Raw genomic sequence first — 16,460 nt, forward strand, 5'->3', positions numbered from 1 at the left:
GAGTATATTACCTTTTATTGCATTATTAACGACCATCTGTTTCATTGTATTTATCCACACAGAATGCTACTCCACTTTTCGAGAAACACAAGTCATTTGTGTGCCTGCCCCTAAACTGGGCGTATGTTGCGTTATAACAAGTTTCATAGATTCTAGTTTGGTGAAAGGATGTAGCGCCATCTGTGAATATGGTTTGGAACCTCGCCATTAAGACTAATTATTTCTAATTATCATTTCACTCAGTTTCGTTGAGATTGGGTCCAGTAACTTAGTAGTAATTAGATAATGGACAAACACAGATTTTTTTATTATATATATATCATAGCCATATAAACCAAAACACGTTAACATAACATTTAAAAAAATGTAAATAGGCTGCACTTTTTTTCAAAAAAAGGGATCCTAGGATAAGAGCTACAGTGTGGTATTATAAAATGTATCCTAGGTTTTGAAGGTGACTGCGGAAATAGGACCCACATTGTGGTGGGGATACACTATGTATCAGGCTTAATTTCAATTCGCTAGTCTCGCATAAGAAAATTAGAAGAGCGAGATGTGGGTGCTCGACCCCACAATGTCCCACATCTATGTCACACTTCACTGCCTGCATACACTTGTGGGAAGGTGACTGCTTTCCCAAGTTAGAATAAGAAAAAGATAAACATAAAAAAATGAAAATAAGGTACTACCATTTTGTGGTACGTAAGATAAAACCTCTTGAAGTTAGCATTCCTGTCCTCAGTATTGTACAGGCACTAATTAACACATCAGTAAAATGGTAGATTACACTGACTGTCATGCTTTTATGTGCGGCTTGACGTGTACATCAACATAAAGTTGTGCCAAGTTCTTAAATGACCTTATTTTTAACTAAAATTTTTTTAGTAATTTTTCATAGAAATATTTATTATATTTATTACTGAATAATTTTATCCAATTTGTTTTCATTAAATCCATTAACTATTTATTTTCGTATTGTAATGTATTATAAATTTTACAATATCTAAATAACTATGAAGTTAGAATGTTTATAAAAGATGGTTGTGGTGCATTACTATGTAAGAAGGGTATAAAATATCTGAATAACTGTGATGTTATGATGTTTACAATACATGGGTATGGCATGTTACTATGTAAGGAGGGTAAACAATAAATTGTGAAATCAAAATATTTTATTTTGTTATGCGATACTAGCGAATTGAAGGTTAAAACTAATAGATAGTTTATCCTCACCGCAACGTGGGTCCTACTCCCGTAGTCACCTATAAAACCTAGGATACATTTCATAATCTCAAGTTGTAGCTTGTATCCTAGGGCCCCCTTTTTTAAAAAATGTGCAGCTTATTTTAATTTTTTTTAATTTAAAAAAAATTCATCTTAATGTGTTTTGGTTTATGGCTTGAATATTTTATGGTTGTGATATAATTAAACACATGTTGGGATTTGCTGCTTTTAACGCAGTCCTTCCTCACGATTTTGTTGATCCATTTAATTTCATTCAGATATAAATTGCCAACGAATAGTGAGATTGACCGTTACATAATAACGCCTCCGCGGCTGAAAGGGCAAACACGTTTGATGGCTTTTCAACCCAACACTTTGCAGACCGTGTTAGTAAAACCCTCGAAGGTTGAAAGCACAGATTAGCACTTTCAGCAAAACATCTCAATGACGCAACATGGAGAGTGCGAGTCCTAACCATTGGAACATATCAAAACATCAATCGTATGTATGTGTGTATAAAGCTTGTAAAAACACAATAATTATGTTCTTTTCACTTAACATTATTTCCCGGACTCTAAAAACGTATTAACGACACAGTTTTGAAATAATATCGTATTTAATTTCAGATATACAATTAAACACACATTTATGGCAGCATGCTGTTTAAATTAAGTTGTTTACTACAGCCTTACATTGCTTGAGTAACACTTAACTTTAGATCACAGACCGTATAACCACACTGTTCATGTGTTCAACACAACCACACAGTCTGTAATAACAAAGCTTGAATGTTGACTTCAACTACTCGGCCTGTAGTAACCTATTGTTTAAATATTTAACACAACCACACACTCTGTAGTTACATAATGTATAACACAACCACACAGTCTATAGTAAATACGTTATAAAATATTTACCAAAACCACACATTCCGTAATAACATGTTCTTTAAGTGTTAAATACAACTACAGTCTGTAGTAACATGTTGTTTAAATGTTTAACACAACCACACAGTATGTAATAACAATGCTTGATTGTTGAATTCAACTACGCAGCATGTAGTAATATATTGTTTAAATATTCAACATAGTTGAAATGTTTAACACAACCACACAGTCTGTAGTAACATACTGTTTTAATATTTAACACATCCACACAATCTGTAATACCACAGATTAAATGTTTAAGACAACCACAGTCTTAAATAATGTTACTACAAAGTTTAATAGAACCATACTGTCTGTAGTAACATAGTTTAAATGTTTAACACAACCATACATTCTGTAGTAACATAGTTTATATGTTTAATACAACCACACAGTCTGTAGTAACACAGTTTAAATGTTTAAAACAACCACGCAGTCCGTAGAAACATGTTCTTTAATTGTTTAACACATGACAACTTGTAGTAATATAGTTTATATGTTTAATACAACCTCAGTCTGTAGTAACAGTTAAAATGTTTAAGACAACGACAGTCAGTAGTAACATATTGTTTTAATATTTAACACATCCATACAATCTGTAGTAGCACAGTTTAAATGTTTAACAGAACCACACAGTCTGTAGTAACATTATTTAAATGTTTAAGACAACCACACACACTAGTAACATTATTTAAATGTTTAACAGAACCACCCACACTGTAGTAACATTATTTAAATGTTTAACACAACCACACACACTGTAGTAAAATTTTGTTTAAATGTTTAACACAACCACACACACTGTAGTAAAATTTTGTTTAAATGTTTAACACAACCACACAGTCAGTACAAACATGTTCTTTGTTTATCACAACCACACAGTCTGTAGTAAGATTGTTTAAATATTTAACATAACCACACACTCTGTAGTAACATGTTGTTTAAATATTGAACACAACCACACAGTTCGTAGTAACACAGTTTAAATATTTAACACAACCATACATTCTGTAGTAACACAGTTTAAATATTTAACACAACCACACAGCCCGTAGTAACATTTAGATATTTAACACAACCGAACAGTCCGTAGAAACATGTTCTTTAATTGTTTAACACAACCACACAGTCTGAAGTAACATATTGTTTAAATATCTAACACAACCAGTCTGTAATAACAAAGCTTAAATGTTAAATTCAGCTACGCAGTCTGTAGTAACATTAAATGTTTAACACAACTACACAGTCTGTAGTAATATATTGTTTAAATGTTTAATATAACCACAGACTCTGTAGTAACATGCTCTTTAATATTTAACACAACCACACAGTCCGTAGTAACATTGTTTAGATATTTAACCTAATCACACAGTCCATGAAGGTTAATAGGTCTTCTTCCAATAAAAATCAAACGTGGTCGCAAACAGAATATCTAACTGCCACATTCTTTTCCACATAAATAACAATGGCCACTCTGATCCAGTGGAACCGTCGAGGTTTTCGATGAAATTAAAGAGTTGATTAATTCTTACCATCTCGTGTGCCTCTCCTTTCAGGAAACGTTTCTGAAACCTACTGATAAACTCATCCTTCTGTAATCTTCCTTGTATAGAAACGACAGGTAGTGTGATGGACGAGTGCATGGTGGGATGGCATTGTTGGTTGATCAGGGTGTGCCCACCCTATCCTTGTCACTTGATGCACTCTAAGAGGCGGTAGGCACCGTGTTTCCTTGTGTCGTACCATCACTATTTGTTCTCTCTACTTGCTTCCTGAGATCTATAATCAGTCAAACCTTGATACCCTCAGTGAGAAGTTATCATCACCCTTTTTACTTCTGGGCGATTTTACTGGACATAATCCCTTTTGCAAGTGTTGATGAGAAGGGTCGTGTTGTAGAGCATGTGTTCGTGGACCACCACCTGTCTCTCTTCAATACTGGTTCTTCTACATATTTTCATTCACCTCCTCAGTTTCTTACCGCTATAGAACTTCTATCTGTTCCCCTTCACTTTTCACTTACCTTTCTTGGAGAGTCAACGGTAATCCACGAGACAGTGATTATTTTCCTATCATTTTAAGAGAGACTGGCCGTAGTCGATGCCACCCGACCCATGTGCCTCGATGGAAGTTGGACCAGGCTAACAAGCCTTCTTTCACTACTCTCTCAGAACTTGATCCTGCCATCGACAGATGACTGTGTGGCAGCAGTAACTGACCGTATTATCCAGACCTCGACACGTTTCTGATAATATCCTCGTCCTTGATGAAATCCTGCTTGCCACATGACATGAAAAGCTCAAAAACAGGCTTGGAATACCTTTCGTAGATATCCCATATTTTAAACCACATTGCATTTCAGCAGGCCCATGCACATGCTTGGCAGGTCAGACGTCAAAGCCAGAAGGAATCCTGGATTAAATACACCTCAAGCATTTTTTCTATCACCAGTTCAAAAGTCATATGTGACAAATTTCAAAAGGTTATTGGCCACTATACTTCTGTCCCCTTTCAATCTTGTTCTCTGATGGCCAGGTAGTTGCTGGTACCCAGAGCATCGCCAATACTCTTGGCAAAAGCTTTTATTATGCATCTAGCACTTCTGTTTCATCCCTCATCTTCTTAGCCATCAAAACACGGGCAGAATGATTGCCTCTTTCCTTTCAAGCTGATCGTCTCTATGACTATAATCTTACATTGGTGAGCTCAAGCTTGCTCTTCATCGGTCTTGCAGAACGATTAGTCGGACCTGATGAGTCATTACGAGATGGTGTGCCATCTCTTTCCTGCCTCTCTTGCTATTCTTTTTATTGTCTTATCCAAGGCTTGACGCAAGCTATTGTATTCCCTTTTCCTAAACTTGGGAAAGATTCCTTTGAATTACCATCCAATTGCTTTGACAAGCTGTCTCTGTAAAATCTTAGAGAGGATAGTTAATGCTCGTCTTGTTTGGTTCCTCGAATCAAACATCCTCCTCTCACCCACTCAGTGTGGGTTTCGAAAACAGAACTCTGCCATGGACCACCTGATTCGACTTGAAACACCAATCAGGGAAACTTTCCTAAAATGACAACATTTTGTTCTGTATTTTTTGACCTTGAGAAAGCTTAGGAGGATACGTGGAGGTATGGCATCTTGCGAGATCTCCTCATATGGGTTGCGTGGCAATTTACCGATTTTTATTAAACATTTTTAATGAATCAGCGATTCCAGGCCCTTGTGGGTTCAACCCTTTCCTATTCTTTTCCACAGGAACTTGGAGTTCCTCATGGTTATGTCTTGAGTGTACACTTTTCATTATAAAGATTAATGGCATCAGTGGACAACTACCTCTACAGTTGCAAAGTTTCTTTGTCGACGACTTCTACATCTCGTGTCAGTCATCAGGTATGAAGTTTAATGAGCGGCAGCTACAGACTGCCCTCAATCATTTGTTGACGTGGACCACAGCAAACGGTTTGAACCTTTCTCTCGAAAACTGTTTGCACGCACTTTTGCTGTCAACGGGGTATTCACTCTGATCCCGAACTCCATATTGGTGAAGCTGTGCTTCCTGTGATCTCTGAGGCAAAGTTTTTGGGGCTTTCATTTCACCGTAAGCTGATTTTTATTCCTCACATCAAGCAGCTACGTGTCAAGTGTACAAGGGCGCTGAACATCCTCCATGTCCTCTCTTCCACCTCTTCAGGACAGATCGATGTTCCACGCTAAAAATCTATCATGCCCTTATTTGATCAAAACTAGACTACGGGTCTCTAGTCTATGGCTCTGCCAGGACTTCAGCTTTGAAAATGTTGGACCCTGTTCACCATCAGGGGCATTGGTTCTGCACAGGGTCCTTTCACACTTCTCCAGTGCAGAGTTTGTACAGGAAGCCCCATGAACCCACTCTACACTTTCGTCGTTTGCAACTGTCTTTAATGTATGCTTAAAAACTTTGATCTTTACCACAGCATCCCACATGGGGTTGTGTTTTTCTTCCTCAGTGGGCCACAATTTTTCATAATAGATGGTCTGCCACTGTTTCTTTTATCCTTTCTCTCTGGGTGCAGTTGGATGAATTGGATCTATCTTTGGATGACATAAGAGTATCTACAGAGCACCTCATCCACCACAGCTAATTAATATTCTGAAATGTGACCTTTCTTTGAGTCATCTGAAAAAGGCAGACATTCCTGATTGGAAATACTGTCTGTTATTCACTGAACATCTTTCGAACCATCCTTCCATTCCTATTTATACAGATGGTTCAAAATCATTTGACTGTGTGGGCTCTGCCATGGTTTATTGTGGTTCAGTAGTTCCACACAGAATCCCCTCTACAGTTTCTGTGTTCACTGCTGAATTGTACACCATTTCTCTTGCCCTCAATCACGAACTGTACTAGTTATAATGATTCACTTAGCTCTCTGTTAGCCGTGGAATCACTTCACGTCAGTTGTCACCCTATTCTTGCTGATATTCAAAACCAACTGGCTCATTTTTTTAAAAATCTACTTCTATTCAGCTCTTCTGGATACCAGTCCATGTTGGTATTTGTGGGAAAGAGCTCGCTGACATCGCAGCTAAGTCCGTCTGCTCTGGCACTATCACTGCTGTGCCTATTCCATACATGGACTACAGTCATGTATTTAAGGCTCGGCTCCATACCAGTTGGCAGTCGACTTGGAGTGAGCAACGTGAAAACAAGCTTTTCCAAATAAAACTCTATATTGTACTTTGGGCGAATTATTTCCATAAGAATCGGAAATAGAAAGTTGTTCTAACTAGACTACGCATTGGTCACAGTTTTTTAAGTCGTTTTCTTTTATGTGGAACTGATGCACCAGTGTGTAGTCTGTGTAACACTCAGGTCATAATAAGCCACATTTTACTTCCTTGCCATCATTACGACTCTCAACGATGGCACCATTTTAAACATGTTTTGTTCCAAGGTTTGTTGATAATGTTAGTGTTATTTGTGATGGTGACACTGTCTACCTTGGTAATGTTTTTTAAAGGCCACTCGCCTTCTTAACACTATTTAAGTAATTTATAAATTAGACCTTTTGTATGGTTCCTTTTTGAAGTTCGATACGAAAACAGAAAGTGACCAAAATGTAAAATAACTCAACCAGGACTCGAAAGGCCAACTTCAGGTAAGTTACCCATTAGTCATCCTGGGGAGTTATAATAATTAAAGTTATACTAGAGATAGTCTTTTAAGACTTCTACTACTTTACTTTCTGAAGATGGCCGTAATGCCACATAACTCAAAACCAGGACCGGAAAGGTGAATATTTGTATTTACCTGTTAGTCATCCTGGCAAATTATGACCATTCAACCTGGGCTGCAGAATATCCTTTTAAACTAGTATTACTGAACTTGCTCTCTTACTGCTATACACTAGATATAGAAATTGGATTTCATGCTGTCTAAATTTTAATTCAAAAATTAAACTTGTTTTACTATTTTTCGTTTTATGAATTTTGATACTTTTCCTTTAATTTTAACTTTTTATGAAATGAATGGTGCAGATAGCCTACTTGCTAGGCAGCACAGAACCCCAAACTCACCAATCAACCCACCCACAGTTTGTAGTAACATATTGTTTAAATGTTTAACACACCACACAGTCTGTAGTAACATGTTGATTAGATATTTACCACAAGCACAGTCAGTAGTAACATGTTGATTAGATATCTAACACAACTATGAATTTTTTGCTTCCTAAAATAACTTTATTTCAGTTAACTAAAGTCACAAAATGTTGTTGTTTATTTTCTTTAAGATCAGTTTGTAAGATAGAAATACATCAGATTTTTTTTACTTTCATAATTAAATATATTAAGTTTTTACAATACTTTTAGAACATTGCCAAATTACATGCACGTAGAAAATATAACTGAAAAACCATAACGAAGTTATTACAAAACAAGGAACTTTGTAATGTTTAAATGCTTATAATCTGTTGTTGATTAGATAATCGTACAGACAAGTAGTCACCGTTAATACTGTTTGGCAAAATAAACTAGATGTGGTTCTGCACTGTCATAAAAACATATATGACTTGGCTAATGTTACTCTGTCACCAAAACACGTAAAGTGGCACATAATCACTTTAGAGACGACAAAAAATTGTGTATGTAACTTCCTTTGTGATAACCAGGGGTCACAAGAGGTAACTTTCCTAACAGCTACTTATTCCTACTACAACTGAGATACGTCGGTCATACTTGAAATAATCCTTAACCAATCTATGATATCATAAAGGAAAAGAGCAAACAAGTTTTCCTATTCAACTTTGAAAGAACACAAGTTCTAAATGTATGCAACTGACAATGTTAAGTGTCAGTTCACTTTACCATTAATGACGTGTTATGTTAAAGTTAAGTGTCAGTTCACTTTACCATTAATGACGTGTCATGTTAAAGTTAAGTGTCAGTTCACTTTACCATTAATGACGTGTCATGTTAAAGTTAAGTGCCAGTTCACTTTACCATTAATGACGTGTCATGTTAAAGTTAAGTGCCAGTTCACTTTACCATTAATGACGTGTCATGTTAAAGTTAAGTGCCAGTTCACTTTACCATTAATGACGTGTCATGTTAAAGTTAAGTGCCAGTTCACTTTACCATTAATGACGTGTCATGTTAAAGTTAAGTGCCAGTTCACTTTACCATTAATGACGTGTCATGTTAAAGTTAAGTGCCAGTTCACTTTACCATTAATGACGTGTCATGTTAAAGTTAAGTGCCAGTTCACTTTACCATTAATGACGTGTCATGTTAAAGTTAAGTGCCAGTTCACTTTACCATTAATGACGTGTCATGTTAAAGTTAAGTGCCAGTTCACTTTACCATTAATGACGTGTCATGTTAAAGTTAAGTGCCAGTTCACTTTACCATTAATGACGTGTCATGTTAAAGTTAAGTGTCAGTTCACTTTACCATTAATGACGTGTCATGTTAAAGTTAAGTGCCAGTTCACTTTACCATTAATGACGTTTCATGTTAAAGTTAAGTGCCAGTTCACTTCATTGTTAATAACTTATATTAAAGCTAATTATGAGTTCAAATCACCATTAATCAGAGGTTATATTAAGTTTAACTGCCAGTTCACTTCACCTTTGGTAGTATTTATAAACAGATGATATGTTTCCTATAGACAGTGACTATTTAGTAATCTTCTGCTATTTTAAGTTAATAAAGCATTTGAAAGAATCTAAAGAACAGTTAAAACAAAAGTTTGAAATAAAGAAACAGTTAATCTGTGGGTGTGTGTGTAAGTTATGCGAGTCTGTATGTTTATTGACAGATATGAACAACAAACGGCTAATCTCTGTGGGTGTGGAAGTTATGCGAGTCTGTATGTTTATTGACAGATATGAACAACAAACAGCTAATCTCTGTGGGTGTGGAAGTTATGTTACTCTGTATGTTTCTTGACAGATATGAACAACAAACAGCTAATCTCTGTGGATGTGGAAGTTATGTCACTCTATGTTTCTTGACATATATGAACAACAAACAGCTAATCTCTGTGGGTGTGGAAGTTATGTCACTCTGTATGTTTCTTGACAGATATGGACAACAAACAGCTAATCTCTGGGTGTGAAAGTTATGTCACTCTATGTTTCTTGACAGATATGGACAACAAACAGCTAATCTCTGTGTGTGTGGAAGTTATATCACTCTGTATGTTTCTTGACAGATATGGACAACAAACAGCTAATCTCTGTGTGTGTGGAAGTTATTGCACTCTGTATGTTTCTTGACAGATATGGACAACAAACAGCTAATCTCTGTGTGTGTGGAAGTTATTGCACTCTGTATGTTTCTTGACAGATATGGACAACAAACAGCTAATCTCTGGGTGTGAAAGTTATGTCACTCTATGTTTCTTGACAGATATGAACAACAAACAGCTAATCTCTGTGGGTGTGGAAGTTATGTCACTCTGTATGTTTATTGACAGATGTGAACAACAAACAGCTAATCTCTGTGGGTGTGGAAGTTATGTCACTCTATGTTTCTTGACAGATGTGAACAACAAACAGCTAATCTCTGTGGGTGTGGAAGTTGTCACTCTGTATGTTTCTTGACAGATATGAACAACAAACAGCTAATCTCTGTGGGTGTGGAAGTTATGTCACTCTGTATGTTTATTGACAGATATGGACAAGAAAGAGATAATCTGTGTGTGTGGACATTATATAACCTGTATGTTTGTTGACAGATATGAACTAAAAACAGCTAATCTCTGTGGGTGTGAAAGTTATGTCACTCTATGTTTCTTGACAGATATGGACAACAAACAGCTAATCTCTGTGTGTGTGGAAGTTATATCACTCTGTATGTTTCTTGACAGATATGGACAACAAACAGCTAATCTCTGTGTGTGTGGAAGTTATTGCACTCTGTATGTTTCTTGACAGATATGGACAACAAACAGCTAATCTCTGTGTGTGTGGAAGTTAGTGCACTCTGTATGTTTCTTGACAGATATGGACAACAAACAGCTAATCTCTGGGTGTGAAAGTTATGTCACTCTATGTTTCTTGACAGATATGAACAACAAACAGCTAATCTCTGTGGGTGTGGAAGTTATGTCACTCTGTATGTTTATTGACAGATGTGAACAACAAACAGCTAATCTCTGTGGGTGTGGAAGTTATGTCACTCTGTATGTTTATTGACAGATGTGAACAACAAACAGCTAATCTCTGTGGGTGTGGAAGTTATGTCACTCTATGTTTCTTGACAGATGTGAACAACAAACAGCTAATCTCTGTGGGTGTGGAAGTTGTCACTCTGTATGTTTCTTGACAGATATGAACAACAAACAGCTAATCTCTGTGGGTGTGGAAGTTATGTCACTCTGTATGTTTATTGACAGATATGGACAAGAAAGAGATAATCTGTGTGTGTGGACATTATATAACCTGTATGTTTGTTGACAGATATGAACTAAAAACAGCTAATCTCTGTGGGTGTGGAAGTTATGTTACTCTGTATGTTTCTTGACAGATATGGACAACAAACAGCTAATCTCTGTGTGTGTGGAAGTTATGTTACTCTGTATGTTTCTTGACAGATATGGACAACAAACAGCTAATCTCTGTGGGTGTGGAAGTTATGTTACTCTGTATGTTTCTTGACAGATATGGACAACAAACAGCTAATCTCTGTGTTGTGGAAGTTATGTGAGTCTGTATGTTTCTTGACAGATATGGACAACAAACAGCTAATCTCTGTGTGTGTGGAAGTTATGTTACTCTGTATGTTTATTGACAGATATGGACAAGAAAGAGATAATCTGTGTGTGTGGACATTATATAACCTGTATGTTTGTTGATAGATATGAACTACAAACAGTTAACCTGTATGTGTGTTAAAGTTATGTCAGCCTGTATGTTTGTTGATAGATATGAACTACAAACAGTTAACCTGTATGTGTGTTAAAGTTATGTCAGCCTGTATGTTTGTTGATAGATATGAACTACAAACAGTTAACCTGTGTGTGTGTTAAAGTTATGTCAGCCTGTATGTTTGTTGATAGATATGAACTACAAACAGTTAACCTGTATGTGTGTTAAAGTTATGTCAGCCTGTATGTTTGTTGATAGATATGAACTACAAACAGTTAACCTGTGTGTGTGTTAAAGTTATGTCAGCCTGTATGTTTGTTGATAGATATGAACTACAAACAGTTAACCTGTATGTGTGTTAAAGTTATGTCAGCCTGTATGTTTGTTGATAGATATGAACTACAAACAGTTAACCTGTGTGTGTGTTAAAGTTATGTCAGCCTGTATGTTTGTTGATAGATATGAACTACAAACAGTTAACCTGTGTGTGTGTTAAAGTTATGTCAGCCTGTATGTTTGTTGATAGATATGAACTACAAACAGTTAACCTGTATGTGTGTTAAAGTTATGTCAGCCTGTATGTTTGTTGATAGATATGAACTATAAACAGTTAACCTGTATGTGTGTTAAAGTTATGTCAGCCTGTCTGTTTTTTGAGAGATATGAACTAGAAACAGTTAACCTGTATGTGTGTTAAAGTTATGTTAGCCTGTATGTTTGTTGATAGATATGAACTATAAACAATTAACCTGTGTGTGTGTTAAAGTTATGTCAGCCTGTATGTCTCTTGACAGATATAAACTAGAATGACACAAAGAATTAGCTAAATAAAGTGGTACAGTGTTTTCAAAACATCGTTATTATTCTTCACTCTCTAACAGTAAAGAATTTGATATGAATTTTAAATGTAACACAGAACATCCTAAAGATAGTAATGGTAGGCAGGTGTATCTGTAGACAGAAATATTACATACTGAAATATGATATTACATAAATACAGCTTGAACGTTTATTTTAGTTCACTGTGACCCAATTTAATCTGAAATAATAAAAATTACTTTAATTATCAGTTACATAGGATTTAAATGAAAACACTTAACATGTGTCACATCTCTTTCATATTTCTCAACATATTCAAATTAAAGTTAAGCTTTATATAACTAACACTTCAAACTGGCAATACATAAAGATATTCCATAATTACAGAATTGAGGAAAACAAGATAACTGTATATTCCACCAATAAAACATTTATTCACAACCTGATGACACCCTCACTAGTAAAACAAGTCACAAATACAACTTAATTCACAACCTGATGACACCCTCACTAGTAAAACAAGTCACAAATACAACTTAATTCACAACCTGATGACACTCTCACTAGTAAAACAAGTCACAAATACAACTTAATTCACAACCAGATGACACCCTCACTAGTAAAACAAGTCACAAATACAACTTAATTCACAACCTGATGACACCCTCACTAGTAAAACAAGTCACAAATACAACTTAATTCACAAACATGGTTATACCAATAAAGGTGTCATCAGGTCATGAATAAATGTTGTGTTTCTTGAACACAATTATCTTGTTTCCTCAAATTTCTAAAACTCAGTTTACTTATCAGATACTTTAGTAAAATCTCACTTTATCAGAATCTACTGATCATTTCCTTTAACTTCACGCAAGTAAAACAAGATTAAAATCTCACTTTATCAGACTCTACAGATCCTTTCCTTTAACTTTAAACAATTAAAACTATAGTAAAATCTCACTTTATCAGACTTTCATGATCATTTCCTTTAACTTCATGTAACTATAGTAAAATTTCACATTGCCAAACTCCACTGATCATTTCTTTTAAATTCAGGTAATTAAAACTGTAGCAAAAATCTCACTTCATCAGCCTCCACTGATCATTTCCTTTAACCTCACATTATTTAAACTATAGTAAAAAAAACACTTTATCCGACTGTATTGATCATTTGCTGTAGTTTAATATAAATTAAAACAAATCTCTTTTCATATCTCTCTCATCCTTTCCACTTGTAGTAGTACCATAAATTATCACACATTAGTCTAATAAACTAAGTAAAATGACGAACTCACTTTATCATTTCTCTATAATCACATGTTTTAAGTTTCAACTTGAATGAATAAAAGAGACCAGAAAAAATCTGATTAGATTCACTGAACCAAAATTTTAAAATATGTAGCTGCTAGATAAGTTGTACAGGATCACATATCTTGTATATAAGCCATGTATGCCAGTCACAAATCATGTATTTTTTAGATAAGTAGTTTCCTACAGGTTAAACTTATACTTTTATAATTACTATAAAGACAAAACACGACCAACTCTTGTTTCTTTTATGATTACTGGACCAAAAACGACCAGCTTTAACGTTTTTTTTATAATTACTATAAAGACAAAACATGACCAACTCTAATGTTTCTTTACTGATTACTTATAAAACCAAACATGACCAACTTTAACGTTTCTTTTATGATTACTTATAGACCAAACACGACCAACTCTTAACATTTCTTTTACGATTACTTATAAAGAACAAATACGACCAACTCTTAACGTTTCTTTTACGATTACTTGTAAAGATCAAATACGACCAACTCATTTCTTTTATGATTACTTATAAAACAAAACATGACCAACTTTAACGTTTCTTTATAAGTAATCATAAAAGATAACTCTACGTTTTTTTATGATTACTTAGACCAAACACGACCAACTTATTTCTTTTATGATTACTGGACCAAAAATGACCAACTTTAATGTTTCTTTTATAATTACTTATAAAGACCAAACATGACCAACTCTAATGTTTCTTTATAAGTAATCAGTAAAGACCAACTCTAATGTTTCTTTTATGATTACTTATAGACCAAACACGACCAACTCTTAACATTTCTTTTATGATTACTTATAAAGAACAAATACGACCAACTCATTTCTTTTATGATTACTTATAGACCAAAGACGACCAACTCTTAACATTTTTTTTATGATTACTTGTAAAGATCAAATACAACCAACTCATTTCTTTTATGATTACTGGACCAAACACGACCAACTCTAATGTTTCTGCAATAATTACTTATAAAGACCAAACATGACCAACTCTAATGTTTCTGTAATAATTACTTACAAAGATCAAAAGCTTTACCATACTCTACATCCCACATATTTGGTTTTGAAACAAGTTATAGCTGCTCTCTGATGTTGTATACCACAGTTAAAGTGTGACTGTTTGGTATCTTTGTAAATGTAAACTAAAAGATGACACACAATATGTAGTGAAATATTGACACAGCAGAGGCAGAATTATCTACATAAACTGTAACACCCCATAAGAAATATTAACAGAGCAGTGGCAGTATTATCTACATAAACTGTTACAGTCCATAAGAAATAATAACAGAGCAGTGGCAGAATCATCAAAATAAACTATATTTGAACATGAGACTGCTACATTTAAGAATAAATAATTTATAATTCATAAATAAAATCACACCACTGGACAAAATGAAATCATTGATGTAATTATTTTGAAAAGCTTGGTATTTTATAAAGTATATATTTGAATCAAAATCACTACACAACACTGTGTATGTGGTGTGAAATAAATACATCCGTCTAAGTCATGTTAGGTTTAGTTTTCATTTACGTCTATCTTTTAAGTAGTGAAAACAAACAACACTGCATGATCACAATAAATAAAAAATTGACATCTTTATATACTTTATTAATTGAATAAATAGGTGTCCTAATTAGTGGTTGTTATTTCAACATGTAGGTGTCTTACTGGGTGTTTTTTTTTAATAGTTTGATTTCTTAATTACTGGTTGTTACTTGAACAGGTAGGTGTCATAATCACTGTTGTTATTTGAACAGTTTAATGTCTTACTTACTGGTTGTTACTTGAACAGGTAGGTGTCATAATCACTGTTGTTATTTGAACAGTTTAATGTCTTACTTACTGGTTGATACTTGAACATGTAGGTGTACTAATTACTGGTTCTTCCTTGAACTAGTATGTGTACTAAATATTAATCATTACTTGAACAGGTATGCATCCTAATTACTTGTTTTTACTTGAGCAGGTAGGTGTCCTAGTTGATGGTAAATTGTGAAAATAAATTTTATGCAATGTGTATTTGTTAAGTGACAATACCCCAATTTTAGGACTGAGGTTTTACTTTTTGACCTCAGTTATTGAAATGAAAGTAGGGTGAACTTTGAAAAATAAATGCTTGGGTGTAGAAAGCGGATTGACTAAATCAAGTTACAACAAAATTGTGCTCACAAATATTTTTACAATTTAATCATTTCTTTGAATATAGTGTTTTGAAAGCACAATAACAAAACTAGCTTGATCCACAATGTACAAATAAAAGTAAAACTAAAACATTTTCTAAAAATAGAACATTACAGTTTCCAACATTCTTGTCCAACCTTAGTAATTTCCTGTGAAATATAACACAAGCTTATGAATCACAATAAAAAAATCACAGACCACCAACAAGTTGCTTACAAATTTTCAATATAAATAAGTTCTAAAAACTGAACAATTCCTTTTTGTTACCAGGTTAAACATTCTCGGGAAGTGTGTCAGGGTGGATGTCTTGTACATTCTCAGGAAGTATACCAAGGTGGATGTCATACATTCTCAGGAAGTATACCAAGGTGGATGTAGTTATACATTCTCAGGAAGTATACCAAGGTGGATGTCTTATACGTTCTCAGGAAGTATGTCTGGGTGGATGTACTTCAGAAGATCTTGTTCTGTGTTCACAAAGACAACTTTGCTGGCAGTGACCTCATGAAGCCTATAATATACCCAGTTTAAAAATCTATAAGAAAAGCTATGAAGTGATAAATATGTAGTTAACAAGTACTCAGTGTAAATAATGAAACAGTTTACCTTCCTAACTTT

The 16,460-nt window shown here is 34.6% G+C and overlaps 2 long non-coding RNA genes and 1 pseudogene across 3 annotated transcripts in view; 1 reads left to right on the forward strand and 2 right to left on the reverse strand.

Moving 5' to 3' along the window:
* Positions 1–14,205, reverse strand: part of LOC143230164 (uncharacterized) — a 69,624-nt gene extending 55,419 nt beyond the window's left edge. Inside the window, exon 1 of the long non-coding RNA XR_013016271.1 lies at positions 12,762–14,205. This is a non-coding gene — a long non-coding RNA (uncharacterized LOC143230164). The remainder of the gene's footprint in view (positions 1–12,761) is intronic.
* LOC143230163 (uncharacterized) overlaps positions 1–16,270 on the forward strand; it is a 45,542-nt gene extending 29,272 nt beyond the window's left edge. Inside the window, exons 2-3 of the long non-coding RNA XR_013016270.1 lie at positions 16,113–16,176; positions 16,211–16,270. This is a non-coding gene — a long non-coding RNA (uncharacterized LOC143230163). The remainder of the gene's footprint in view (positions 1–16,112; positions 16,177–16,210) is intronic.
* Positions 15,821–16,460, reverse strand: part of LOC143230162 (uncharacterized) — a 28,274-nt pseudogene continuing 27,634 nt past the window's right edge. The window contains exon 7 of the transcript XR_013016269.1: positions 15,821–16,353. The product of XR_013016269.1 is annotated as an uncharacterized LOC143230162 (transcript). The remainder of the gene's footprint in view (positions 16,354–16,460) is intronic.

The sequence above is a fragment of the Tachypleus tridentatus genome, chromosome 10 (genome assembly GCF_004210375.1).
Source record: "Tachypleus tridentatus isolate NWPU-2018 chromosome 10, ASM421037v1, whole genome shotgun sequence".
NCBI lineage: Eukaryota > Metazoa > Arthropoda > Merostomata > Xiphosura > Limulidae > Tachypleus > Tachypleus tridentatus.